The sequence below is a fragment of the Rhinatrema bivittatum genome, chromosome 3 (genome assembly GCF_901001135.1).
Source record: "Rhinatrema bivittatum chromosome 3, aRhiBiv1.1, whole genome shotgun sequence".
Classification (NCBI taxonomy): Eukaryota; Metazoa; Chordata; class Amphibia; order Gymnophiona; family Rhinatrematidae; genus Rhinatrema; species Rhinatrema bivittatum.
This window is the reverse complement of record NC_042617.1, coordinates 296,930,441-296,957,141: the sequence shown is the minus strand read 5'-3', so window position 1 is coordinate 296,957,141 and position 26,701 is coordinate 296,930,441. Positions and strand designations below refer to the sequence as shown.

Genomic DNA, 26,701 nt, shown 5'->3' with positions numbered 1-26,701 from the left:
ACAGAGGGATCCAGAGACCACTCATGGGGCTGGAAACGTCGGCTGAGGCAGTCCGCTAGTGCATTCTGTGTGCCTGCTAGATAAGTGGCTCGCAGTAGTATGGAATATGACAGGACCCAGGCCCAAATCTGCGCAGTCTCCTGACAAAGCAGGTAAGAGCCCGTGCCCCCGTTTATTTAGGTACCACATTGCAACTTGGTTGTCTGTTTGAATCAAGACAACTTTGTTGGAGAGGAAGTCCTGGAATGCATAAAGGGTGTACCGCATCACCCAAAGCTCCAGAAAGTTGATTTGAGAGGTTGCTTTGACTGTTGTCAAAGTCCCTTGAGTTTGAAGGCCTTGGACATGGGCTCCCCAACCTAGGTTGGAGGCATCTGTGGTTAAGGTCATCTGAAGAGCCGGTTGCTGGAAAGAAAGACCCACTTGTAAGTTGGCTTTATGTGTCCACCAGGCAAGGGACAGACGAAGCTGGCTGGTGATGTGTACCAGGGACGAAAGCGGTTGAGTAGCTTGTTGTCACTGAGATTTTAGAGTCCATTGTGTCACTCTCATGGCAAGGCGTGCCCATTGGGGTGATGTGGATTGTTGATGCCATATGGTCAAGCAACTTGAGAAGGTGGCCAGCCAAGACTCTTTTTCGATGCCGGATAGAGCTGGCAAGGTTGGATAGCTTAATCGTGCGGTGTGCTCCTATAAAGGCGAGATGGTGAGACTGTTAAATGGGATTTCGAATAGTTAATTAGAAATCCCAATGAGTTTAGAAGTGTTATGGTGAGACCGAGGGAGTCAAGGGCTCCTTGTTTGCACTGGCTTTTTTATGAGCCAGTCGTCCAGGTATGGAAAAACGTATATGCCACTGCGGCATAACTGTGCAGCCATGACTGCCAGGCACTTTGTGAACACTCGGGGCACCGAGAACAGGCCGAATGCCCGTGACCCACCATGAATCACAGATATTTGTGATGAGGGAAGATTGCAATATGGGCATATGTGTCTTGAAGGTCCAGAGAGCAGAACCAATCCCCTTGTTGCAGCAGAGGAAGCATGGTGCCGAGGGATACCATTCTGAACCGTTCCTTGTGAAGAAATGTGTTCAAGGCACGGAGATCCAGAATAGGCTGGAGGCTGCCGGTCTTTTTTTGCGATTAGGAAATATCTGGAGTAGAACCCTCTCCCCTGCTGAGTCGGTGGAACCGGTTCTACGGCTCTGGCCAACAGAAGGGTCGAAAGCTCTGACTCGAGTAGTCCTGTGTGATCGTCCCAGCTCCAGAATGGATTGGGTGGGAAGTCCGGGGGGTATTTTTGAAAAATTTAGATGGTAACCGTGGGTTATGATGGTCTATGGTAATTGGGTCTATGGTAATTGGGTGCCAACTGGTTGCAACTGGTTGCAAAGTGGCAAAGGCGGCCTCCCACTGGGGAACTGGGTTGGCTGCTGCTCTCTGGAAAGGAGTCAAAATCAAGCCGCAGGACCAGCTTATGGAGATGGCTGTGGTCTAGGTGTCCTTGCTTGGCGTGCATGTCCCCTCTGAGGGGCCTGGGCTGGTCGTGCCCTTGACGCAGGAGGGTAGTATCTGCGTGGCCTGTAGAATTGTTTACTGATGTTCCTTCATGTGCCCCTGCGGGCTACGGAGGGAACATCTGGGGAGACAGTCAACAACTGATGCAGGGTCTCATGATTGTCTTTTAACTGAGCTACTGCGTCCTGGATCTTGACCACGAACAGGTTGTCTCCTGTACAGGGTAGATCTGGAAGTTTGTCCTGCACCTCTGGGCGTAGGTCTGAGGCCTTGAACCAGGCCCAGCGCCTAGCACTGATGCCCGCTGCCGAGACTCTGGATGCTGTTTCAAAAGAATCATAGGCAGCTCTGACGTCATGTTTGCCTGCTTCCAATCCTTTTTGTAGGATGGAGGACAAGGTCTCTTGTTGTTGCTGTGGTAAAGTCTCTGCAAATTCCTGGACTTGTTTCCAGAGATTTCTATTTTATTGGGTCATGTATAATTAATACACTGCTATTCGCGCTATCAACATGGACCCTTGAAAAACTCTGCGTCCCAATGCATCTAATCCCTTCTGTTCCTTAACAGGAGGAGCAGAGGAGTGTGGACGTGATCATTTAGCTTTTTTTCTGAGCTGATTCCACCACCACAGAATGGAGGGGCAGCTGACTTTTTTGAAAACATGGGGCTTGTTGGACCAGGTACGTAGCATCTGTCTTTCTGTTGAATGGAGGTACAGTTCCTGGATGGTCCCACAGGCGGTACAAGAGGTCAAGAAGAACTTCATGCACTGATATTGTCATTATTTGTTTTGGAGCATCTACGAATTGTAAGACCTCCAATATCTTGTGGCAAGCGTCTTCCTCCGTAACCAGTCTCAGACATCTCCTTGGCAAAGGAGAGGTCTTCCGAAGGAGATAATCGTCTTTCTTCCAGGGTTGAAGGCTCTTAGAGCAATTCCTCGGAAGCTTGTGAGGAATGATCTGAGGATGCATCTTCCCATGGATTATAGGGACTTTCCGCTTCTCCCGGTGGGCTTCCTGAGGGAGGAAGTATGCCAAAGGCAAGAGGGCGGGAAGGCATTGATAGATCTGGCACTGGCATCGAAGGAATCCGTGCTGGCATCAAGGGCACAGGAGCAGATGAGGTGCACTTGGACACTGATAGCCCCGATGGTCCTGGAATGGGTTCCAGCATCGGTGGTTCCCATGGAGAGTTCTGGCCAGGAATCAATTCCTCTTCCTCCGAGGAACCCGGTATTGGAATCAGGACCTGTGTGGAGGCCTCGATGGACAACTCTGTGCCAGCATGATTGATGGCACAGGTTGAGTCTGCAAGGCACCGATGAGCGTGTCCAGGCGCTCGAAGAGCAGTGTGAACATCGAGGGAGCCGGTTATGGTATGGGGGCTGGCGCTGATTGGAAGCCTCGTAGGTCATTCAGCACTGTCTCTTGGACCATGTGGTCCAATTCCTCCCGAAAAGCCGGCATGGATGGCATGACAGTTGGGGTAGTAGGCAGGCTAGGCGTCACCAGAGCTTCCACGGGGGCCCGTGGAGGCTTGGTGCCAGGCACCGGTAGGGAACGCCTAGGGGTCCCGGGTCCAGAGGAGGATGGGGGCTCCTCTCCCCAGGCCCTCTTCGCAGGTGGCTCGGTGGAAGTCGATGCCGCTGCGGTATCGGTGCCGTGATGATGCTTCCCTCTGCGCTTGGTCCGGGTCCTTCTCTGGCTCTGAGGACGATGACGCCGATGCCTTCTATGGTGTCTGTGATGGACAGTTACCCGCTCCACGATGTTCCTGGCGGGGTGTCTCAGAGGTCGATGGACCCTCTTCGGTCGGTGGCACTTGAACTGGCACCGATGGAGCAGAACGTTTTGAAGCAAACAAATACTCCATCTTGTCCAGATGAGCACGCTGGCCTTTGGGGGTCATTTGTGTGCAACTGGGGCATCTATGGACATTGTGCGAGGGACCTAAGCACAAAACCCAAACATTGTGCGGGTCCGTGATGGCCATGGTCCTCGGACACTTGGGGCATTTTCTAAACCCAGTCACCATCGAAAAAGAGATGGGTGAGCGGTTGGTGACCGGGCACCGAGAGGTATGCCGCAGGGAACAGACCGCAAATCATGGGAAAAAACACTTACCGAGCGTCGGCAGGAACGGATTGCGATGGGGGACCCCGGTGAGGGATTTTTTTAAGAAGTAAACTTCAAATATTTCCGTGAGGAAAGTTGTGAGAAATTTCTCACAGAGCTCCTAAACCATGAGGCAACTGCTGTGCAGAAAGAGAAAGACTGAAGGGGGACCCCCTGGTAGCCACAGGGTTAGTGGCATGCTGAGTGTGCCAGTCAAAGTTCTAGAAACTTTGACAAAAGTATTCCGTGGCAGGGCTCCATCTGATGATGTCACCCATATGTGAGGACTACCATCTTGCTTGTCCTGAGAGAATCACCAAATACAGTCTTTGGTTTCCATTTCTTTGGCTTAGACATTGACCATATAAAGCATTGCCTCAAAGACACAAAACTAATGCAGTGTGGAACCTGGAGTTCTTGTTCAAACTTGCACGAATCAAGGAATTCTCGTCAGCTCTACGTACACACATCAAGCTGTAGTTAAACCCATGAACTTCAATAATCATTTTGTTAATGGATAGAAGATGTTTGTTAATGGATAGAAGATGTTGTACACTCTGTTACTTCTAACACCAGTAAGGAACAAAATCTTAATAGACCTAGTTGGTTTCACAACTAATTGAGAAAGTCAGCATATGGGTAGTACTATGCACCTGACAGGGGAAGCTCTAACAAATGGAAATATTTTCTTGCTTTCAGTTTAAAAATACTCCTCTCCCTCAATGACAAGCAACGTATTTCTACCAACCTTCTGCTTTTCTCCCTTAATAAAGGGCATATTGCTACTCTGTAGAACTAGTCAGACATATTGACCACATTACTAATAAAAGGCAAAGTGCTGTTACTTTAACATGAAGATGAAAAGGGTGAAAAAAATCTACGTTAGTTTCAAAGTTTAACCTATACTTATGTACAATTTTCCAAGTTTTGTAAAGCCAAGCCATCTTGGTTGCCAAGATGCTTGTTGCTACATTCAGGAGTCTGGAAGAGAAGAAGGGTAAACTAATCTTCATGCGACTTCACAGCAACACTCAAAGGATCCTAGTGACTGTAATCAAACTCTTAAGGAGAGAGATGCTGGGGCAACAGCTGTCTCCTTTGTTTCTGTGCATGCAGTTCATCCTTTTTTCTTCTATGAGTTGCAAGAAGATGCAACTTGAAAGCTTGGCAGTAAATCACTCAGCACTTGACAGATGGAAAATGAACACATGGAAACAAAAGCCAAAATTCTTTGTAATGAGTATGTCTGCGTCCTAAAGATGCAAGTCTAATTTAGCCAGCTCTAAAACCAAACTATTCTTTATTAGACTGGGGTGGGCGAAGCAAGAGGAAGAAAACTGCTTCCCACAACCATTCACTACTTGCAAAAAGTTTCTGCTTTGCCTCTAATTCTGAGGGATTGGGATTTGTTTCTGTCTTCCTCGCAAATCTATCATAATTCTGAAAGAGAACCAAGAATGTTAGTCTTGTTTTACCTGTTCGATCTAGCTCTTCCTATGCCTCATAGTGGAAGACTGTCTAAGGGGTGCCACAGTGTCAGCAGCCCTCTTTGCTGAACCTGCACTGGGCAAGTCAGTTGTTGCTGTGCCTCAGATAACTACAAGCCTTTGCTTCATTTGTTCTCCAGTGCAGAGTGCAGACACGCTGCTAGGTTCTTAAAAGTCTCAGGGCACAGGATCATATGGTGTGTCTCCCCCCCCCCCCTGCCAAGAATATGATAATTAAATTCAACAAATCAGAATGAACCCCCATTCTCCCTATCCTCCCCCCCCCCCCTCTCTCTCTGGGAATGATCCTGTAAAAACATAGGACACCAGTGTTACAAAGATCCTGCTGACCTTACGGGAATAATTTTGAAAATCAGCACTAAGCACACTGTACAAGCCATGGGGGATACATCTTACTGTTTGATCCTTACACATTATGAGGCCAAAGCAAAAAAAAAAACAAAATGCTGAAAGCAGACGCTGAGTGTTCAGCATCCACTTTCCTACAGCACCCCCAGGCACCTCTCCTGGGGATGCCATGCAGTATTTAAATTAGGGGTCATGCTGTCAAGGAGGCACTAGGGTCGACTATGCACCCCTAGTGCCTCCTTGACAGCAGGAGCCCAAGAGTTCTAGGCTGTCCGCAGCTGTCTGCCAGTTTAGAAAACGGACGATGAATTTATCGGCGGTTTTCCTAATCTGCGTACAGCCATGGGTTCAGAAAACAGATGCTGGTTAACTGAGCGTCTGTTTCCTGAACCTGGCCGCTGGCACTTATTTTTTGGTTCCTCCAACTGAATAACTGGGACTGAATAACTAATAGCCTCATCAACATGCATTTGCATGTGATGAACACTATTAGTTTCCTGGCGCATTGGATGCACATTGTGGAGGTGCTAACCCCCTTATTGCATAAGAGGATTAGGTTGTGCCTACACAACCTGTGTCCAACTGCGGGTTAAACAGTGTGCTTGGCTGAGCAGACTGTATTGCATTGGCCCCTCAGTGATGTGCTGCCAGTTTCTTATCATGGTGCTCTCACTAGCTCTGTTTTACTTGGTGAAGCACTCTTTCACAAAATTTAACCATCCTGCAGCTTTCTCCATAACATAAAATGTTATACATAGAATACACAATAACTTCATACTGAAATTTATATTCCAAGCAACAGATTCTTGGTGTATTCTGAAACCTTTTACTGGATCAATATATGAATTATCTAGAAAGATCGTACATGAGCATTTGAAACTCCAGGAGTTCCTTTTTCAAATGTCACAGATATTATTCACACCTGAATTTTCACATCTGAATATCTCTGTGGTCTCAATAGCTGCATAACAAACATTTTGGGATAATACTTTCATTGATCCAATAAAAGCTATCAAAGCATGCAAAGAATCCAGTTTAATCCAGGACCCATATAGCTACTAGATCACTGTTACATATTCCAGTCAGTAAGCTGCAAATAAAATGCTTTTTCTAAATTTTGCTGAGTGAGGATTTTTTGCATTTGTCTTTTCTGGTTTCCTCATCTTCTAAATTTTTTCAGTTCTCCCTTCCATTTTACTTTTTTCTCTCCTGATACCTTTCCCTTTCATTTCTCTCTTCTACCTCTAAGTCTCTCCCTTACATCACCCTTTCACTCAATATATTCACACCTGTCTCATCCCTCCTCCTCATTTCTATCCTTCACAAATCTCACTTTCCAAGTCTCCCTGTTTCATTACTTCATTTCTTCCCTCACTGGGTTTCTCTCCCATCAATGTCCTGCTGTCTTGCTCCCTCCTTCTCCTTCTTTCATCCCTCTCCATTATCCTCGCCTTCCTCGCCAGTGCTCCCCAGTACTTTGTGGTGCAGAACTGTCAAGGAGGCTAAGACCTTGATGCAACAATGGCAGAGCCCAGGCATGGTTGAGAATTGCACAGACAGGGAAGGGTGCTGCCTGCCATCATCCGAAGTGCTTGGAGTAGATGCCTTGCTGTACCTGACTGCGCAAGCTGTGCTCTGTCACCGTAACTCCCAGTGGAGTACATAGGAACAGTGCGACGATAGCATCCCCAGTACCACTGGGGCTCTGGGTATGGCATTCTATAGGATCCCACCCTCCAGTACCTGATAACACTCCAAGAGGATTGACATAGTCCTTGAAAGTGTGCCGGGAATGGTTCACCGCCGTTTCAGTCATGGAATGACAGCAGCAAAGTCCAGAGGAACCAATGACTGCCAGCACCACTGACTGTTCCCTATGGCTCACCTATCCATCCAAGGACATCAATGCTGTGAGCTCAATGGTGTCCCTTGCCAGCAGCTATGGCTAATGATAGCCTCGCTACTACTCATGAACACCAATGGTGCATGAATCCAGGCGCAGCCTCCAATGCCTCCCGATCCCAGCATTTCAAAGCCCCCGAGATTGGCATTCATGGTGCTTGATAGCTATAAGGCCAGTGATGGGACAGCAGAATGCCCCACAGTTTCTCCGTCAGGACACTGCCAAGGCGCCTCGAGAGCACCAGACCACTACTTCTGTATGCCTCGGCTTTCCAAGGTGCTTTGAGTAAAGGACTTCGGCACTTGAGCCATTGAAGGTTGAAGTCCTTGCTGCTTGAGGGCTTCAGTGGCACTCAAGGACTCCCAAGAGCCCCTGTGACTGACTGCCTCAGGGATGAGCAGGCCTGATGGCCTCCATGGTGGCCCCACACCTCGATGGCATCAAGGGTTTCGATGGTATCCGTGTAGCTCTGCACTGCGATGGCATTGATGCCACACTGACAGCCCAGAGGGTGTATGCAGCATCAAGGACAGGCCCCTGGACGGCATTGTGGGAGGCTACTCACACACCTTGATGGGATACAGGGCATCAATGGAACGGAATGGAACGAACTACTCCACCACTTCGAAGCCCAAGGCGCTTGACTCCGGGGCCACGAGTCCACAAATACCTACGGCATGGAAGGCCCAAACAGCATGGAGTGTGGTCATACACCCTGATGGCATCAAGGGCACCCCAGCATCTTGATGGTGTCAAGAGTGACCATGGTGTTCAATGGCAGACCTGGTCCCTGATGCAGTCCTGACAACAATGCATCAGAGTAACGGCGCACTGCTCATAGAAGTGCACAGGCAACAGTTACTTGGTGTGGCAGCACGCTGCTTGCCCAGACTCTTGCTCACAACGAGACTGCACTGTCATTCCGGCAAGCAGGAGGGAAGGCTACGTCATCCAGAGCTCCTGCCCATGGAGACTAGATTCTTTGAATTGAGGATGAACTCTTCCCCCCCCACAGGAACAGTGGTCTTCAGTCTCTGCACTATCTGAACTCCCATCTATGCCGATTGATCGGTGAAATGACATGGAACTCCTGCCTGGGTAGAATTTAGGCAAGTCCCCAGGCTCAGCAGCCTAAACAGATCACCCATGGACTACATTCATTCAGTCCTGCTAGCACCTGACATATATCCGAAGCAGAAAGCCTGTGAGGGAGTCAGTTGGACCGTTAGATGATCGAGGGGTTAAAGGGGCACTTAGAGAAGATAAGGCCATCGCGGAAAGATTAAATGATTTCTTTGCTTCGGTGTTTACTGAAGAGGATGTTGGGGAGGTACCCGTAATGGAGAAGGTTTTCATGGGTAATGATTCAGATGGACTGAATCAAATCACAGTGAACCTAGAAGATGTGGTAGGCCTGATTGACAAACTGAAGAGTAGTAAATCACCTGGACCAGATGGTATACACCCCAGAGTTCTGAAGGAACTAAAAAATGAAATTTCAGACCTATCAGTAAAAATTTGTAACTTATCATTAAAATCATCCATTGTACCTGAAGACTGGAGGATAGCAAATGTAACCCCAATATTTAAAAAGGGCTCCAGGGGCGATCCGGGAAACTACAGACCGGTTAGCCTGACTTCAGTGCCAGGAAAAATAGTGGAAAGTGTTCTAAACATCAAAATCACAGAACATATAGAAAGACATGGTTTAATGGAACAAAGTCAGCATGGCTTTACCCAGGGCAAGTCTTGCCTCACAAATCTGCATCACTTTTTTGAAGGAGTTAATAAACATGTGGATAAAGGTGAACCGGTAGATATAGTATACTTGGATTTTCAGAAGGCATTTGACAAAGTTCCTCATGAGAGGCTTCTAGGAAAAGTAAAAAGTCATGGGATAGGTGGCGATGTCCTTTCGTGGATTGCAAACTGGCTAAAAGACAGGAAACAGAGAGTAGGATTAAATGGGCAATTTTCTCAGTGGAAGGGAGTGGACAGTGGAGTGCCTCAGGGATCTGTATTGGGACCCTTACTGTTCAATATATTTATAAATGATCTGGAAAGAAATACGACGAGTGAGATAATCAAATTTGCAGATGACACAAAATTGTTCAGAGTAGTTAAATCACAAGCAGATTGTGATAAATTGCAGGAAGACCTTGTGAGACTGGAAAATTGGGCATCCAAATGGCAGATGAAATTTAATGTGGATAAGTGCAAGGTGATGCATATAGGGAAAAATAACCCATGCTATAATTACACAATGTTGGGTTCCATATTAGGTGCTACAACCCAAGAAAGGGATCTAGGTGTCATAGTGGATAACACATTGAAATAGTCGGTGCAGTGTGCTGCAGCAGTCAAAAAAGCAAACAGAATGTTGGGAATTATTAGAAAAGGAATGATGAATAAAACGGAAAATGTCATAATGCCTCTATCGCTCCATGGTGAGACCGCACCTTGAATACTGTGTACAATTCTGGTCGCCGCATCTCAAAAAAGATATAATTGCGATGGAGAAGGTACAGAGAAGGGCTACCAAAATGATAAGGGGGAATGGAACAACTCCCCTGTGAGGAAAGACTAAAGAGGTTAGGACTTTTCAGCTTGGAGAAGAGACGACTGAGGGGGGATATGATAGAGGTGTTTAAAATCATGAGAGGTCTAGAACGGGTAGATGTGAATCGGTTATTTACTCTTTCGGATAGTAGAAAGACTAGGGGGCACTCCATGAAGTTAGCATGGGGCACATTTAAAACTAATCGGAGAAAGTTCTTTTTTACTCAACGCACAATTAAACTCTGGAATTTGTTGCCAGAGAATGTGGTTCGTGCAGTTAGTATAGCTGTGTTTAAAAAAGGATTGGATAAGTTCTTGGAGGAGAAGTCCATTACCTGCTATTAAGTTCACTTAGAGAATAGCCACTGCCATTAGCAATGGTTACATGGAATAGACTTAGTTTTTGGGTACTTGCCAGGTTCTTATGGCCTGGATTGGCCACTGTTGGAAACAGGATGCTGGGCTTGATGGACCCTTGGTCTGACCCAGTATGGCATTTTCTTATGTTCTTATGTATAAAAACAGAGTAAGGAGAGGACACAGATACTAAACTGCCAGTGCATTATTATTATTATTTTTTTTTTTTTAAAGGGCTAGAAATAGACCCTGCCATATTGAACAGCGACTAACTCCCGCCATGTGGCTGGCAAGCAGAGGAAAGAAAAAGAATAAAACTACCGAAAGGTAAAGGAAAGAAAAACAGCTGCAGCTCTAGAAAAAATCACTTATAAAAACTGGTAGGAGAGAGCAAAGCTGAATACTGTGAGACACACGGCTCCCGTAACCACACTGCTCCGTGGGAAGAAAAAAAAACAACTGAGGGACTCTGCCTAGGGGGCAGTGTGAGGACTACAGCTGCACATGCTCAGTAGGGCATGTTTGAAAGTTCTAGAATCTTTGAGATCAAAGTTCCATGCCTGGCTCCATCTGATGATGTCACCCATGTGTGAGAACTACTGCCTGCCTGTCCTCGGAGAAAACAATTGTTCTGCTCCCTTCTCCAGTGCCTCCTCTCCTGTATTCTGCACGCTATCTGGAAGGGAGAAGTTAGAGCAAAATAAAACACCTCCTTGTTCTGATTATTATACATTCTTCAGATTGATCACTGGTATCTGTTGTAGTTCACTTGCTATTTGAACAAGTCATTTGTAGGTTTAGTACAGTTGTCTCAGAGTCCCTGAAAGTGTGTCAGTTTTTCACTTCATTCTTAGGATATCAAATACTTGCTGCACACACCTTACCAACTACAGAGTTCTTAAATTGGAACAATTAAAAGGGTCTATATTAAGGAAGGTTCTTGCAAACTAGTTAATTACTCTAGTTCTGCATGTCCTTGCAGTTGCCCGTTTTTGCATCTATTCATTCCCTTCCCCAGGCATCTCAAGAGGAGAGTGTCTCCCCATACCCATATCTGATGGGCATAGACATATCTGTGTTTTAATTCTTCTTTCTTTCATGACCAGTGTGAAAATGAACCACTCACTAATACTTATCCTGCAACATATATAACAGTTGTACTAGGACAAGGATACTAGTCAGTATTTGCTTGATCCACATGATAGACCTGTATTTCTATATCTGAAAGAATCCCAACTGCAGCTATTTGTACAAGATCTGTGTACTCATTATTAGACATGACCATTTCATGTGCAACAGTAAGCAATTTTATTTATACTTGTACCTCTACTATGTTCACAATCTTTCTCTGCTATACTAGTGCCTATGCAATTTGGCTTTAATATTTCATTGATGAAATTTGAACTAATCCTTCCTTACATCATTTCTTGGATCATCTTAATGATGACAACTTTTTTATTTTTCACTTTTTATCACTATCTGAAGTTCTAGTTATTTTTCTTATTTTTACTTTATTTTAGTTTTGATTATTTTGAAATACTTGTAAACAGTTTTGTTCAAATTCATTTGTTATAACGGTATATAAAAAGTTTTAAATAAATAAATAAATAAAATAAGAGAACCATTTTCTGACTGACAAGTTCTCCATGGACTCTCAGCTATCTTTCCAAATAGCCATGGATATTGAAGAATTTGGGAGACAACATGTTGGGACATTTTTAGGGGATGGTTTATTTCTACTAATGGCATTAAGAAATGTCTCCACCTGCTGTTAGCTATGTTTACGCATCTTGTGCCTGTACTTGTTTTTCTCATGCTTTGGTTGGTTATTTAAGTTAAATGCCACCTTATTGTCCTATTCCATCAGATACACATACACCTACAAAATATCTTTGCTCCTTGTGATATATTTATTATTCTGCTATGCAATTCCTTCACTGAAGGTATTGTACATCATGCAATTTGCTTAAAAAATGAAGTGACTAGCAGTATCTATTACTACCACTTCCATGGTTATAAGTGTTCATGTACTCTGTATTGCTTTGATGAATATAAAATAGATATGATTTAACTTCATTTTATAACTAATTCTGAATGTTTAAATTTTATTTTTGTCATGACTGGTACACAATTTAGATGTTTCCACACAGTGCGGTTTTTACATCACCTAACCTGCATAGCAGTTTGTGTCCAGTATTATATTTCCCGATTAGCAGCCTGTTTATGACATCACTGTACTGATTAGTTATCTGTGGTCATGCCAGTTTCCTTCAAATATTTTGAGGGGAAGAGCTGGGGTGGACAAGAATAGGCAGGAAAAGGTTAGTCAGGTTAAGGAAAAGTAAGCTGGTTCCTGTGCTATGTGCTGCAAATATCAGAAAAGCAGCTAAATTCCTACAGAAGATTATGCCAACCACAGAGTTATTTCAAGGACATTTGGCAAGAACTCTATAGAGCTTGAAGCTCTAACAGTCCCTTGCAGAAGAGATCTCCTTATCAGCATGGAAATAAGCTACATACTGTAATTCAAGGTTGGAATATGTTCCAAGGCAAAGACTGGTCTCTCCCATGGCCTACAAAGACAACTAACTACTGAACTGGCTCAGCCAAGCTTCTATTGCTAATGGAAAAGATAAGAAAACCTCTGGCCAGGCATGAACTGAGCAGCTCACTAGTGCATCAAAAGGCTATAATAAAGAGTGTGGAAAAGCAACAGAGTACAGCATCATCATCAACAGATGCAGAGTCCTGCTACTGACCAGACAATGACATTCCTACTGCCTTTGCTTAAGGTCAAAGCAAAGAGGTCAGTGGACAGGGGCAAAACATCCTATTCATTTGGTAGCTATACATTAGAAAGACATGTGTTGAAGGAGCTTTACTGTAGGTTCTATTGTGTGTGTATGTCATACACTCATACAGGACGATGCAATATGGAAGTGCTAAAAACATGTATCTAAACTGGGCTAATTTTTTTTTTTTAAACTCTCACACAATCACCTAACTGGGCACCTGATTCAATATGTAAATGAGCTCCCATGCTAAAACGGACGCATTAGGGATAAATCGTGCATCCCAAGCATGTCCATGGCATCGGGCACCCAGGAGACGTGGCTGTGCGTGGGTTAGGAAAACTAGGCTCAATTTACGAGCATCCGTTTTTTTCCCGCAGCAGCTATTTTACCGGCACAATATACATGGCCCAGAGTGTGTATTTTGTGTGCCACAAACTTTTTTTTTTTTTTTTTTTTGCACCATGCTTTTTTCTCTGGTTCTTCCTAATTAGTATATTGATGATACTAAGTAGGAGGAAACACAGAAAAGCAGTTTTTTTTGTTTTTAACTTGAGCCTTTGATGTGCGGGAGACTTTATGCCTGCTCCAGGCAGGTGTAAAATTTTATAGGTAGAAAAAAGCGAGCCTTGGGAGCATGGGGATTTTTTGCATTGTGGGGCAATAGTTGATAGCCTCATCTACAAGGCATTTACACGTGATGAGTGCTATTAACTACGCCTTTGTTTGGACGCACTGATCCACTTATTGCATCTGGGGTTATGGACGCACATTCAAAATTCTCATCCAACCACTCGTAAAGCTGTGCGCTAGGCTAGGTGCACTATATAATAAATAAAATGGAGCCAATGCACACACACACATACAGAGTTAATATACATTTGTTATACTGCTGGTTGGCCTGTGATTTCTATACCCCACCACGCTTCCTGATAAAGCCATCAAAGCGTGGTGGCTAACAACCCGAGATTTGAGGCATGAGTTCTGAGTGCCCATGGCTAGTGATGCTCCTGCTATAATGGCAGAAAGGGCAACATAAGAAATGATCATCCTCTGAGCACGAGGGATTCCTATATCCCCCACATCGAGAGCCGGATTCCAGATTCCCAATAAGTTCACTTTGCATACATACGCTGGTCTATTAGGAGCCAGCTAAAATAGGCACTTCAAGGTGCTTTGAAACCTAGGTAAATCATTTGCGCAGATGTAAAAACAGCAGCTTTAAACAAAATTTTAGATCATGATTTTGGTCACAAAACACTGCTTTCCCAGGTGGTCTCTCCTCAGAGGGATAATCTATTTTTGTAGTCCCTCAGTCCGACACACTCACAGGGTCATTTTCAAAGAAAATGTAAATGTTAATGTAACATACTATCTTAGCAATTTTCAAAATCCCATTTACGCATGTTAAGTGCACTTAACACGATTAAAACCTATTGACAATTCAATAGCATATATTGTAGTAATTTTGAAAGACTTTTGAAAATTGCTACTATATGCACTATTGTATTGTCAATAGGTTTTACTTGTGTTAAATGTACTTAATGCGGATAAATGGGCTTTTGAAAATTGCTATAATGCTACATTTATATTTTCTTGTTATTTCTTCCTATTTCTGGTGAACTCTTACTTTTCCCACAGAATCCTCTACAGATGACTGTTGGGGGAGAAGGACTAGCTACTGATATATAATGTGTGGCTTTAGAACATGTTTTCCCCTGATCTTGAGCTAAATAATGTGACACAAATGATGTGTATCTTAGGATTTGTATTTGATTAAAGCTAAAACTGCTATGTCATACTCTCAGTAAAATTTCAGGTCATATCTGGGATAAAAAGTACTTGACTGATTTTAAAGGTGCGGTTCTTAAAATCAAGGATTCTCGCTGAAATAGTATTCTATCAGATCAGTAATTTTCTGGAGGTAGTCTCCTCAGAGGCACAAGATCAAAACTGAGTTATCTATTGCTGACTTTGAAATGGCTTTACAAAATTTTTCCTGTAATTAATTGAACATTCAGATGGTTACAGTTTAAAGACATTTTTTCTCTTGTATTGAAATTTGTAAACAGCAATTTTGATGGAAAATCCTGAATAAATTTAATAACACTTCCTCTACTAACTAGACAGGCAGGCTTAGTAAAAGTAAATTCAGATGAAAATATGTTTGTTCTATATTTCTCTCTCTTATGTACAATGGTCATAACTGAAATATTCATCTTAAAAATCTAAGCAACATTTAAAAGCCCACTAAGTTTTGTTTGGTTTTTTTTTGAGTGGTTTAGAAAGTTGGCATGAACAGGACAAGGGCGGTCTATGTAACCCACTACCCAGATATCTATATCATGTCAGACAGGCATAATACAATGTCTTGTAAAAGTCTTCACCCTCTTACACTTTTTTTTTCACATTCTGTCTAAAAAATACAAATTAAGATGCATTAAAATAGGGAGGAGCAAGATGGTGCCTTGTTAGGTTGCTCCAGTGCAGGGCTTCCCAAACCTGTCCTGGGGACCCCACAGCCGGTGGGGTTTTCAGGATATCCACAATGAATATGCTTGAGATACATTTGCATATACTGACTCTCCATGGTGTGCAAATTTATCTCATGCATATTCATTGTGGACATCCTAAAAACCCAACTGGCTGTGGGGTCCCCAGGACAGGTTTGGGAAGCCCTGCTCCAGTGTTTACTCTATGAAGGTGGTTCCCAACCCTGTCCTGGGGACCCCCCCCCCCCAGCCAGTTGGGATTTCAGGATATCCACAATGAATATGCATGAGAGGAAATCTGCATGTTATGGAGGCAGTGCATGCAAATTTCCTCTCATGCATATTCATTGTGGATATCCTGAAAACACAACTGCTCCATGGTGTCCTATCTGCGTTTATATTGCCTATTTATTCCACCCCCCACCACATCTGTCACCTTTTACATGCCCCTCTCCTCGTACCCCTCCGATTCTCTCCTCCCTCCTTCAGCATCGTAGAAAGAGAGATAAAACCACCGCACTTCCTTGTAAAAATGGTGTAAATGAGTAAAACTCCTACTTTAATGTGTTTTTAAATTTTCGCCTTATTGAATTTAAATACATACAATAAAATTTAAGCCATCTAAGAAACAGATCCATCCCACATGAAAAATAAAGAATTATACAACAAACATTAAATCAGAGACATATCAAACCAAACCTACAATAATTGGGAGAAGGAACATTAAAGAAATCAGAAAGGAAATAAGAGTAATACATCATAACAATTGCCACAAATCTTAGCACTCCAAAACTCTCCCCTTAGGATCAATCTACATCATCCAACCCCACTGAAGCAAGCTAAAATGCCTATACCAGAGTTTTCCCCTGCAAAAAATACCTTCAATTGAACTATGCCCACAAAAATTGCCTGCATATTTAACTATACACTTCAATAATTTGTTAAATTTTCCTTAAAGTCCCAACAGACTGCACAAAGGTGTGCATAGTGACAGGAGAGAAATCAGGAAATACACTGTGCCCATTAAAGCAAGAAAATCTATATTGAAAGAACAACTTCAAAATGAAGTCTCTGTCCATGCCTGAAACAAAAGTAGCCACCAAAGTAGCTCTAGTTAATCTCTTCCAATGATGATTCTATAAATTGGATCAAATTCAAACTGTCTGGTGAAGTTATGTCCATACTTCTTTCTTCTTAAATATGTCGCATGGGACTAAGAATATAATACACTTTACTCAGGAGAAATCTTTAAGATTACATTTGCATACCATGGAGAGTCAGCATATGCAAATGTATCTCAAGCATATTCATTGTGGATATCCTGAAAACCCCACTGGCTGTGGGGTCCCCAGGACAGGTTTGGGAAGCCCTGCACTGGAGCAACCTAACAAGGCACCATCTTGCTCCTCCCTATTTTAATGCATTTTAATTTGTATTTTTTTTAGACAGAATGTGAAAAAAAGTGTAAGAGGGTGAAGACTTTTACAAGACATTGTATTATGCCTGTCTGACATGATGTAGATATCTGGGTAGTGGGTTACATAGACCGCCCTTGTCCTGTTCGCGCCAACTTTCTAAACCACTCAAAAAAAACACAAACAAAAAAAATGTTTTTCTTCTTTTTAAGATACTGTCAACTAATGCTGCTGGGGGTTAATGTCTTCATATGGGGTTTTAGTTGTATAATTCTGTACAATGTGGGTATTAAGGTGGTACTGTAGCATGACATAGCATGACACATGAGCTGAATATTAGACAGGCATCAAAAGAAACTGCATAGGGCTGACCCAAAGGTTTGCTGGTGGTGCTTCATGTTACCAAAGCTCAGATTACCACTCACTGAAATTATCATGGCTGGATATCTGTAGGTAGCCGAAAGCTCCCATCAAGGAGTCTTTTTTGGACCCAGCAGTTTTTCTACTCTTTTAGCGCAAATGGAACCAGAGCTAGGATCTGGCACCGTGAGCTTCTATCTGCATCCACTTCTAGAGGAGATCACGTGATGCACTGAGGAGAGAGGACGTGAGCTCCCCTCCTGGACCCCCTTCTTGTGAATCCAGCCCCATCTGCAGCGCTGCCTTTTCATTCTCTGCAACTTGTTTCATTCGTTATCGCTGCGCTCCCTTGAGCTTTGATAATCGCGGCACAAATGGCCTCAAGGATGGCGGAAAAAAGAGAAGGAAAAAGAAAAGGCCCGAAGGGCCGACCCGATGCCCGAGGAAGGTGGCGGTCCCGCTGAAGTCAGTCATGTGGCCGCGGACATTAAAGCTGCTGTGGTGGGGGCACTAGAACCTGAGCTGAAGAAAATCTCAGCCAAGCTAAATGAGTTAAGATTCTTTTGCTGGTTATGAAGGCCACTTTACTCAGGTTGAACAGCAGGATGGCCTACTGATCGCGCAGGAAGAAATAGCGCAGTTGAAAGCAGCTCTCATTAAGCACACAGACCGCCTCGATGACCTAGAAAATCGATCGCGGCGCTCCAATTTGTGATTTATAGGCTTACCAGAATCTCTCCTGCTCTTCTAACACAAGCTCCAGGAGTAGCTGCCTACCAGGGTAAAAATTCAGTCTAGATTACTGCCTCTCTTCTCACTCCTCCCTCCACACAAATTCCCTGACGGCTGTCCATGCCAGTCATGTTTTGCCTTTGCTTACCTGAACTGAAGAGTGGAGGTAAGATGGGTCTGCTAGAGCCTGAAAATACCCCCATTAAATGCTGTCATTATGGAGTTGTAAAGGGTGGCAAGTGACCCCCCTAAAAAAAAAAAAATTGTTTGCCACCCTGATTCCATTCCCCTTTCCACTGTGTGGCAGAGTGGGGACTAGAAAGCAGGAAGGGTGTTACTTGCACAAATGCTGCATTGCCAAGAAGCAGCAGCAAGCAAGAAAAGTAAACACTGAACCGATCTGTGAGCCAGAGCACTCAGTCCTGAGGTGAATTCGTCCCTTCTTCCACATGGGTTTCCCTGTTACCTAGGAAATCCATGCGAAGGGTGGGGTCATCACAGGTCTGAGTGCTCCTGCTCACAGATCAGCTCCATGTTTACTTTGTTTGCTTGCTGCTGCATCTTGGCAATGCAGCATTTGTGCAAGTAACACCCTTCCTGCTTTCTAGTCTCGGGTTTTCCTGCATCAGCTGAATCAAGCCAGGTGAGGGGGGAGGACTCAGGATAGGGGCTCAAGAGAGATGCTAGGTGGAGAGGGAGCCATGGGAGATGCCAGGAAGGGAGCTGTTGAAAGAGTGGTGGGAGATATTCAGAAAAGTGGTTGTGGAGGAGAGGAAAGGTACTGGATGGGAATAGTGAAGGAGAAAATGGTGCACTGGGAAGGATGTGGAGACAGTTGTGGGATGTTGAAAGGGGAGGTGCTGGGTGGAGGCTTTGGGGGAGTGAGGGGAAATACTGGAAAGGGGCAGAGTGATGGGAGATGCTGGGAAGAGGGCTGTTGAGAGAGAAATGGTGAGGGGATTATGGAGGAGAGTATGGTGGGAGACACTGGATGGAAGTTTGTTGAGAAAGGAAGGTGCTAGGCAGGGGAATTGTGGAGGAGATGCTAGGAAGTGGGGCAAAGAGTGCTAAAAGATGCTGGGAAGGGAGTTGAGAGGAAAGATGCTGACGGAGTTTTAGAAGAGAAAGTGGGGATGCTGGTAAGTGGTGAGAATAATGGGAGATGTTGGAAAGGAAATTCAGGAAAAACATGAGATGCTGGGTGTGGTTTAGGAGTGAAGAGCAGATGGGAAATTCTGGGAAGAGAGAAAGATGCAGGGCAGAGGTAAAGAATTTTTAGATGATGTAGGAAGGAATGAAGACGACAGGAGGAAAGAAGAAACAGAAAATGGATAGGAAATACAGAAGACAGATGAGAAAAGTCAGAAAACTGGAGACCAGGATCAACATTAAAAAACAAAACAAAACAAAAACTACAAAGTCCAAAGATAGAAAAAAACTATTTTTGCTTTGTGATTGAAATATGTCAGTTTTGGCAAATCATATGTCATATCTTTGTACCTTTTTAGTTCTAGAGAAAATGTATTTCTATTTGTATTTCTCCAGGGTTACACTGCATGTAAAGGTGGCCTTCTTGAGAGTACATTTCATTTTTTGTCTGAACATTTCATATTTGTGGTCTCTTTCTGTATTTGGTGGGGTTGAACCCATGTTGTGCATGTGTGACCGAGGTGAGGGATTCTGCTAGTGTGTAGGTTCTGTGTAGGCATCTGTCACAGTCCAGCCTGTTCTGTTTTCCTGGTAGGAGGTGTATTATAATGTTCTAGGCCTGGTGTTATTTTGCTCTAATGCCTTTTCCTAGGGAAAGTTTTGTTGTTTTGGTATGACAAGTTTGGTATGTATGTGCTAGATTTTTTTTTTTTTAGCAGGATTTTGTATTTCATAGAGTACCTAGAATTGAAGGGAGCTTGCGTTGCAGTTACTGAGATGATACCAAAATTTCAATACTTTTGTTATATTGTGAGTTGTAAGGGGGCAGGGGTATTTTCTGTGGGAACTATTTTATCTAATAGAACTTATGTAAAATATTCTGGGACTTAGTTCAAAATGGACCAGAACCTCCTACACTGAATTTACATGCTGGGAACAGCAGAATGTTGTCATCTTTTTTGACTTTTCGGGTGCATAATTAATTCTTTTGTATGCAGGACAATTCTGGCATCCTTGAGGTTTTTGTATTGGAACTGAAATGTGTATTAAAACTGACTGTGAGGCCTATTTTCATAGTGTCTAGACTACTAACTTTCAGAGTTAGACTCCTAAATTGGACTTTATGAAAATTAACTAAGGCTGACTTTCTAAATTTAATGTTCTAGTTTCATTAGGGTCTTTCATTTAGGATCCTAAAAAACTGGGAGGCTACAGGAGAGGAGTAAGGGCGGGGAAAAGATAAGGGCTTAGCTCTAGGCACCTAATTTAGGACCCTAAGTCAAGGCAAATGAATAGCAGGCCTAAATTTAGGTGAATTTTCATCTGAAAACATAGGAAGCTTATTTTCAGCTGAATTTAGGATCCTAACGTAACCATTTAATTTAGGGACCTAAATTTAGGAGCTTGGCTGTTTTTGAATACCAGCCTCTATGCTTTTAAGTATATTTTGAGAGTAAATTACTGCAGTTTTCCATGGGGCAGTCCACTGGACAATCCCCTCCTCTTCCCTCCCAATGAATGCTTGCTTAATACTGGTACAGGAAAACAAGTGCCCCAGATTCACCCTATAGGAATCTGTCAGCCTTAGTCTAACCCTGCCACAACAGCCCCCTATAAATGGGATCAAGGCACTCAAAATTATTGCTGGGGGGGGGGGGGGGGGAGAGAAGAGAGAGAAGCTTGTGAAGGGCTCCAATTGAATCTGTCTGGACTGTGTCTTTGCTTCTGTGTAACAATCTGGCAACTTATGTTCTTACATTAACAGAGCTACACTGCTAATTAAGCCTGTATTTCCTCAGGTTCAGGATAGTATGAGCTTGCATTTTTGTAATCATCAGGTTTTGTATATGGGCTCGAAAACATGGTTTTTTCCAGATTTATGTCATGAAACTCAGTGTTAGCTCTTTTGTGCAACTTGTACTATCAGATTTCTTTGTAAATGTGTCTTTATGTGTTCCAGTATTACCGTAGATATTTATTGTTTGTGTTCTCAATTGAGGGTTTTCTGGATAAGTAGTTCAGTAGAGTTCATTCTTTTACGATAGGAAGCCTGGTGATATGTCCTGCCTCCGGCATAGTCAAGAGTAACTGGTACAAATAAAAATGTCTGCTGCCTTTCACATTCTCTCTCCCCCTCAGTCCATCTTACCCCTCCCCCAGCCTGCCCCCCTCCAGCCCATTTCCCCCCACCAGTCTCAATCTCACGAGTCTCTTCCAACCCCTATCTAACTTGACTCTCCATCTGTGTTAATCCCCCTTCTTTTCCAGGGGCTCTCTTTCTGCCAGTATCTCCCCTCCAGAACAGCTGTTCTGTTCCATTCTGGCACCACACAGCTCTCGGCTGAGTTTGAGTCATGTGGTGCCCAAACTTCCATGCTCTCTAGAGCAGTGGTTCTCAACCTTTTTCCCCATTGTGACACACCTGACAGACAACGCTCACATGTGACACAATGCTCATTACAATTTACAGCAGAAATAAAAAATAAAGGCCCAGTATTATTTTTTTTATTGTTAAGAATGACAAGGGAAAGGTAAATACTCTGAACAGAAATTGCATAAATAGTAAACAGAGATGTGCATTGTTTAGTTCTTTCAGTTTGGGCTTCGTTATCGGACTCCCATGGGAAATTTAATTTTTCCTGCATTTTTTTTCATGGGTCCCGGTTTTCGTGTTAGTGTGCACTAACCATAGTTGGCGCACACAAACATTTTAAAGTTAGTGCACACTAACACAAACTATACATTTCCGAAATTTTGGAAAAATTCCATTCGTTTTTTGGTGCCCCTGAACCAAGTTGAATTAGGCAAGTTTGTTGAAATTGTCTAATTCGTGAAAAACAAATGCATATCTCTAGTAAACATCCCATACCAAAACAGCACCAGTTTCCAGCACTTAAACAGTAACCACCTTACTAAGAAAAGGCAACACTGAAAATATTACACCAGACCTTAAGACACCAATACACCTATTAGGAAAATGGATCAAGCCAGGCTGCTACAGAGCCCTACACAGAAATTACATGCCAGCAGAATACCTCAGTCACATGTGCTGACCATCACTTATCAAAGAATAAAGAGACCATAAAGCATAACCAGAAACATGCAGATAAAAACTGAACTGGAAACTGCAACATGCCAGAGAGACTGTATACAGTGTAAGAAAGGAAAAAGAAATATAAAATCAATAGCAGTAAAACCATACAATCAAAAAGAACTGATTTCAAAATAGCTGATGAATGGAATATTCAATAATTAAAATCTCATATCAAAAATTTCTAGATACCAATAAAATATTTCAAAATAGCAGACACAAAAATCCAATAATGAAAAATAAGGATAAAAAAATGCATTGCTCTGCATACTTGGATTGTTTGATATCCAGGTGACAGATTGCTTTGAATTTGCAGGAGGAGGAATGTTTGCTTGCAACTTTCTCCTCTCTGTCACATAAAAGTGCTCTCTCTCACACTGGCTCTCAATCACACTTATCAGTCCTGGGGGAATTCTGCGCTACTGCGGAGCGCAGAATTTGCACAGAATTCCCCCCAGCGCAGAATTACCAAATTCTGTGCAGAAGATGGCAGAGGAGACTCCGCATGCCACGAACGGAGCACATGAAGATGAAGGCCCCGGTGCGCCATTCGCAGCAAAGATGAAGGTCCCCGGAGCGCCATGAATGGAGGGTGCTCCACTCATGGCGAAGCTGAAGAGTCCCGGTGAGAGTGAATGTGTGTGTGTGTGAGAGGAGAGGGAGAAAAGGCGCTGTGAGAGAGAGGGGAGGAGAGGGGGTGTGAGAGAGGAGGGGAGGGTGAGAGCGAAAGCATTGGAGGTGAGAGCGGAGGGGATGCTAGAGAGAGGGAGCCTATATGAAGAAATTGTGAAGGAGTGTGTGTGTGTGAGATTGGGAGCTCGTGTGTATGAAAAAGGGATCGTGTGTATGTGAGGGTGCTAGCCTGTGTGGCGGGATTGTGTATGTGTAAGACAGAGCCTGTGTGAAGGGGTGCATGAGAGAGAGACAGATAGACTGGGTGAGGATGTATGTGTGAGAGAGAAAGGGAGCTTGTGTGGGTGTGTATGCAAGAGAGGGAACCTGTATGAGGGGATGTGTGTGTGTGAGAGTGTGAGGGTGTGTGTATGTGTACTAGAGAGAGGGAGCAAGTGTGTGTGAGAGAGGGATGGACAGAGAGAGCCTATGTGAAGGGCAGTACTGAGAACGGGGTCAAACTCGGGGACTGGTGATAGAGTGGAAGGGGTTGAGCCTAGAGGTGGAGGGGAGACATATTGGCAGGTGGAGGAGTTGGGGCTTGAGAGGGCAAGTGGCCAGGGGAGTAGGGAGAGAATGTGGGACACTTTTAGTGAATTTCTAGGGAAATTCTGCTCAAAATATTTAAAATTCTGCATCTCTAAGTAATAACTTTTTTCTGTATTAATTTAAAATGTAATTAAAGACTGTCATGTAAATTGTCATATTTTGACCAATATAAAGTTTGCAGAATTTTAAGTTTTTGTGCGCAGAATTCCCCCTGGAGTAACATATATACACATGCTTTCTCTCACTTATATAGGCTCTCAATCATGCACATATACACATGCTTTTTCTCACTTATATAGGCTCTTAATCACACATTACACACATAGCATACTCACATGCTCTCAATCACAGACACATGCTCTCTCTCTTACTTATACGCACAGGGTCTTAATCATACACACATGATCTCTCTCACTTACACATACAGGTTCTCAATCATTCTCTTACATTCAAGCTCTCTCACACACAGGCTCTCAATCACACATTCTTGCACACAAACAGATTTTCAATCATACACTTACGCAAACAGGCTCTCAATCACTCACTTACATACATGCTGTCACACAAAGGATCTCACACACATATGCTTTCTCACTCACCCACTTTCTCTCTCTCCCCACCAACCAGCAGCAGCAGCCTCTTCCACTTACAGCCCTCGCAGCCTCGAGAAAGGAGTCCCATCAGCCGCAGGGGCTGATGTTGCTCCTCTTGTGCTCCGCGCTGTGCTGCTCATTCTTCAGGCCGTGCCTCTCTTCTCTTCTTTGGGCCGATGCTGCCCGCATTATCATGGTCTCTTCTTTCCACGCACTTGGCTGCTGCATACCACTTCCTCTTCCGGGCAGCGGGGGGGGGGGGGGGGGAGAGAAGAGTTCATGCTGGTACTGCTGACTCCAGCGTCCCGCCCAGGCTATCAGCATTTTAAGCCCGGGGGGGGGGAAGATAAGTTCCTATTTCACTGGGGCAGGGGGAGCAGCTGGATCAGCAGGAGACCGGGAAGTGTGGCGACACACTGGTGTGTCATGACCCACTGGTTGAGAACCACTTCTCTAGAAAATAATGCAAGTTTGGGCACTGAGCAGCTCAAACTCACTGAGAGCTGCATGGTGCTGGAAGAAAACAGAACAGCCATTCCAGAGGCAGCATGCTATTGGAGGTGGTGGTGGTGGGAGAGTACATACTGGGGGGTAAGTGTCAGGAAACCCCAAAGGATTGAAAGGAGCTGCCATTGGTTCCCAGGCCTTACAATGAAGAACACTGGTCTATTAGCTCAGCAAGGGGGAACTGCTCTTTAATTTAGAAATTCAGCCTCTGGATTGAAGCCAGGTTCAAATTCCAAGAACCTCAGTTGGAAAAGCAGGCTGAAGTAATGTAATAAGCATGGAACGCTCACAGATGACATTCAACAGCTATAGTGATAACAGAAGGACAAAACAGGATATAACACCACACAAACAGGCACATTTTGATGGGATTAACCTCTACTCAAATCCTATAGTAAATAAGGTCCAGACAGAACATTAGCATTCTTTACAGAAAGAAGCAAGCCTTTTCTATATAGTAGAATTTAAATCAAGACAAATCGGTTGTAATTTAACCGTAATGTTTTATACCTAGAAAGAATACCTGCTAAACCTGTATTTTTTTTTTTTGGGGGGGGGGAGGAGGGGGGAGAAGAATTATTTGCAATGTGTTGTATTCAAATCTTCTGGGTCATTTACACCCTGCATCTCTTTACCTGAGTCTGGTACTACACTTGTTCCTTCCTTTTATCAGTATACCTATTACACCACCTATATTATATCCAAGGATAATTTGCTTCCTCTATAGTTTCTCTTGGCAGCTGTTGGTATAGGTGTATAGAAGGCTGAAGAGCTTTAAATGAGTTGAGGCTACTGTTCATCTAGAAGTCCTAAAGCTTAATACCTCACCTTACACAATACATCTGTGACAGAATGTGTCTAGGTTAAAGATGTGCATGACGTCTTCCTATCTGGACACTGCACGTGCAGGTGCCTTAGATAGAATTATGCTATATTAAACAAAATAACTTATTTTAAGTGCTAGTATAAAAGCATATCTGTCTTTATGCTTGACACCCAGCTTCACTTCAGATATGGAATGTTCCAAACCCTCCAACTCACTTGAGAACCTGTTTTTCCCTGTTACAAATTTGAGGAAAGGTTCAGAGGTCTTATCTGTTTTATGCACAATCGTTAAATCTCCCTACACAAAACCCTTCTCCTGGCCTTTCCACCTGAATCTGAACATACCTGACTGAGGCAGCAACCTCCTCCAAGATCAGAATGCTCCTCACAGGCCATAACAAAGGCTGGACTGCCCACTCCCATGGAAGCTATCCTTCAGCAGTATATCCAGTCCCCAATGCACCCAACACTCAAGTTCAGACTTTCACAATAATATATCTCCCACAGTCACAGCACTTTTTGTGCTTCCCTCAGTGTATAGGCTAGGGAAAAGAAAGTGTCAAAGTTTTCCTATACAAAGCCATGAAGAAAATGTATTCCTAAAAAATTAACTCTGTTTCCTAGACCTTTATACTTCTAGTGTAGATTATTTAAAATTAAGTTAAACTTGCAGAACTCTATGACAACAGAACTTGTCTTGGATTTAAACAAAGTTCAGAAGGGGCTGGACCTAACCACTGGAGTAATTAAGTACTCTAGTCCTGCTTATTTCTTCTGTAAAATTAATGTCATTTAGAAACTTCTACAAAATCTTTAAATTGAGACTGGAGAGCAAAAATGGACTTGCTGGTTCATTGCCAGCACATGGTATTCTAGTAAATGCTTTACAGCTGTATAGAACATGGCCAAATAATCCAGTCACTCAATGAGATACTGAGAATTGCCTAGTATAAATGCTTTACAAATTTTTTGGAGATTTTTATTTTGTTAATAAATGCTATGAGGCACTGAGCATAAAGGAAAACTAAACTGAGCAGGCTGGAAAATGCACTGACCTGAGAGCCCCAAGGGCAGTGATATAAGTCACTGACATATGCAACTCATTTTCTAGTTAAGCAATTCTCCCTGGGGACACAGAGTGCAGTCCACACAAATGATCATGTTTCACTAGCAGCTGTACTAAAAAGCAAGCTCTCTAATTTGCCAGGCAA

At 43.5% G+C, this 26,701-nt stretch overlaps 1 protein-coding gene across 5 annotated transcripts in view; it reads right to left on the bottom strand.

Annotated features, from left to right (window-relative positions):
- Window positions 1–26,701, bottom strand: part of LIMA1 (LIM domain and actin binding 1) — a 236,304-nt gene that overhangs the window by 59,165 nt on the left and 150,438 nt on the right. The gene's annotated exons all lie outside the window — the stretch shown is intronic.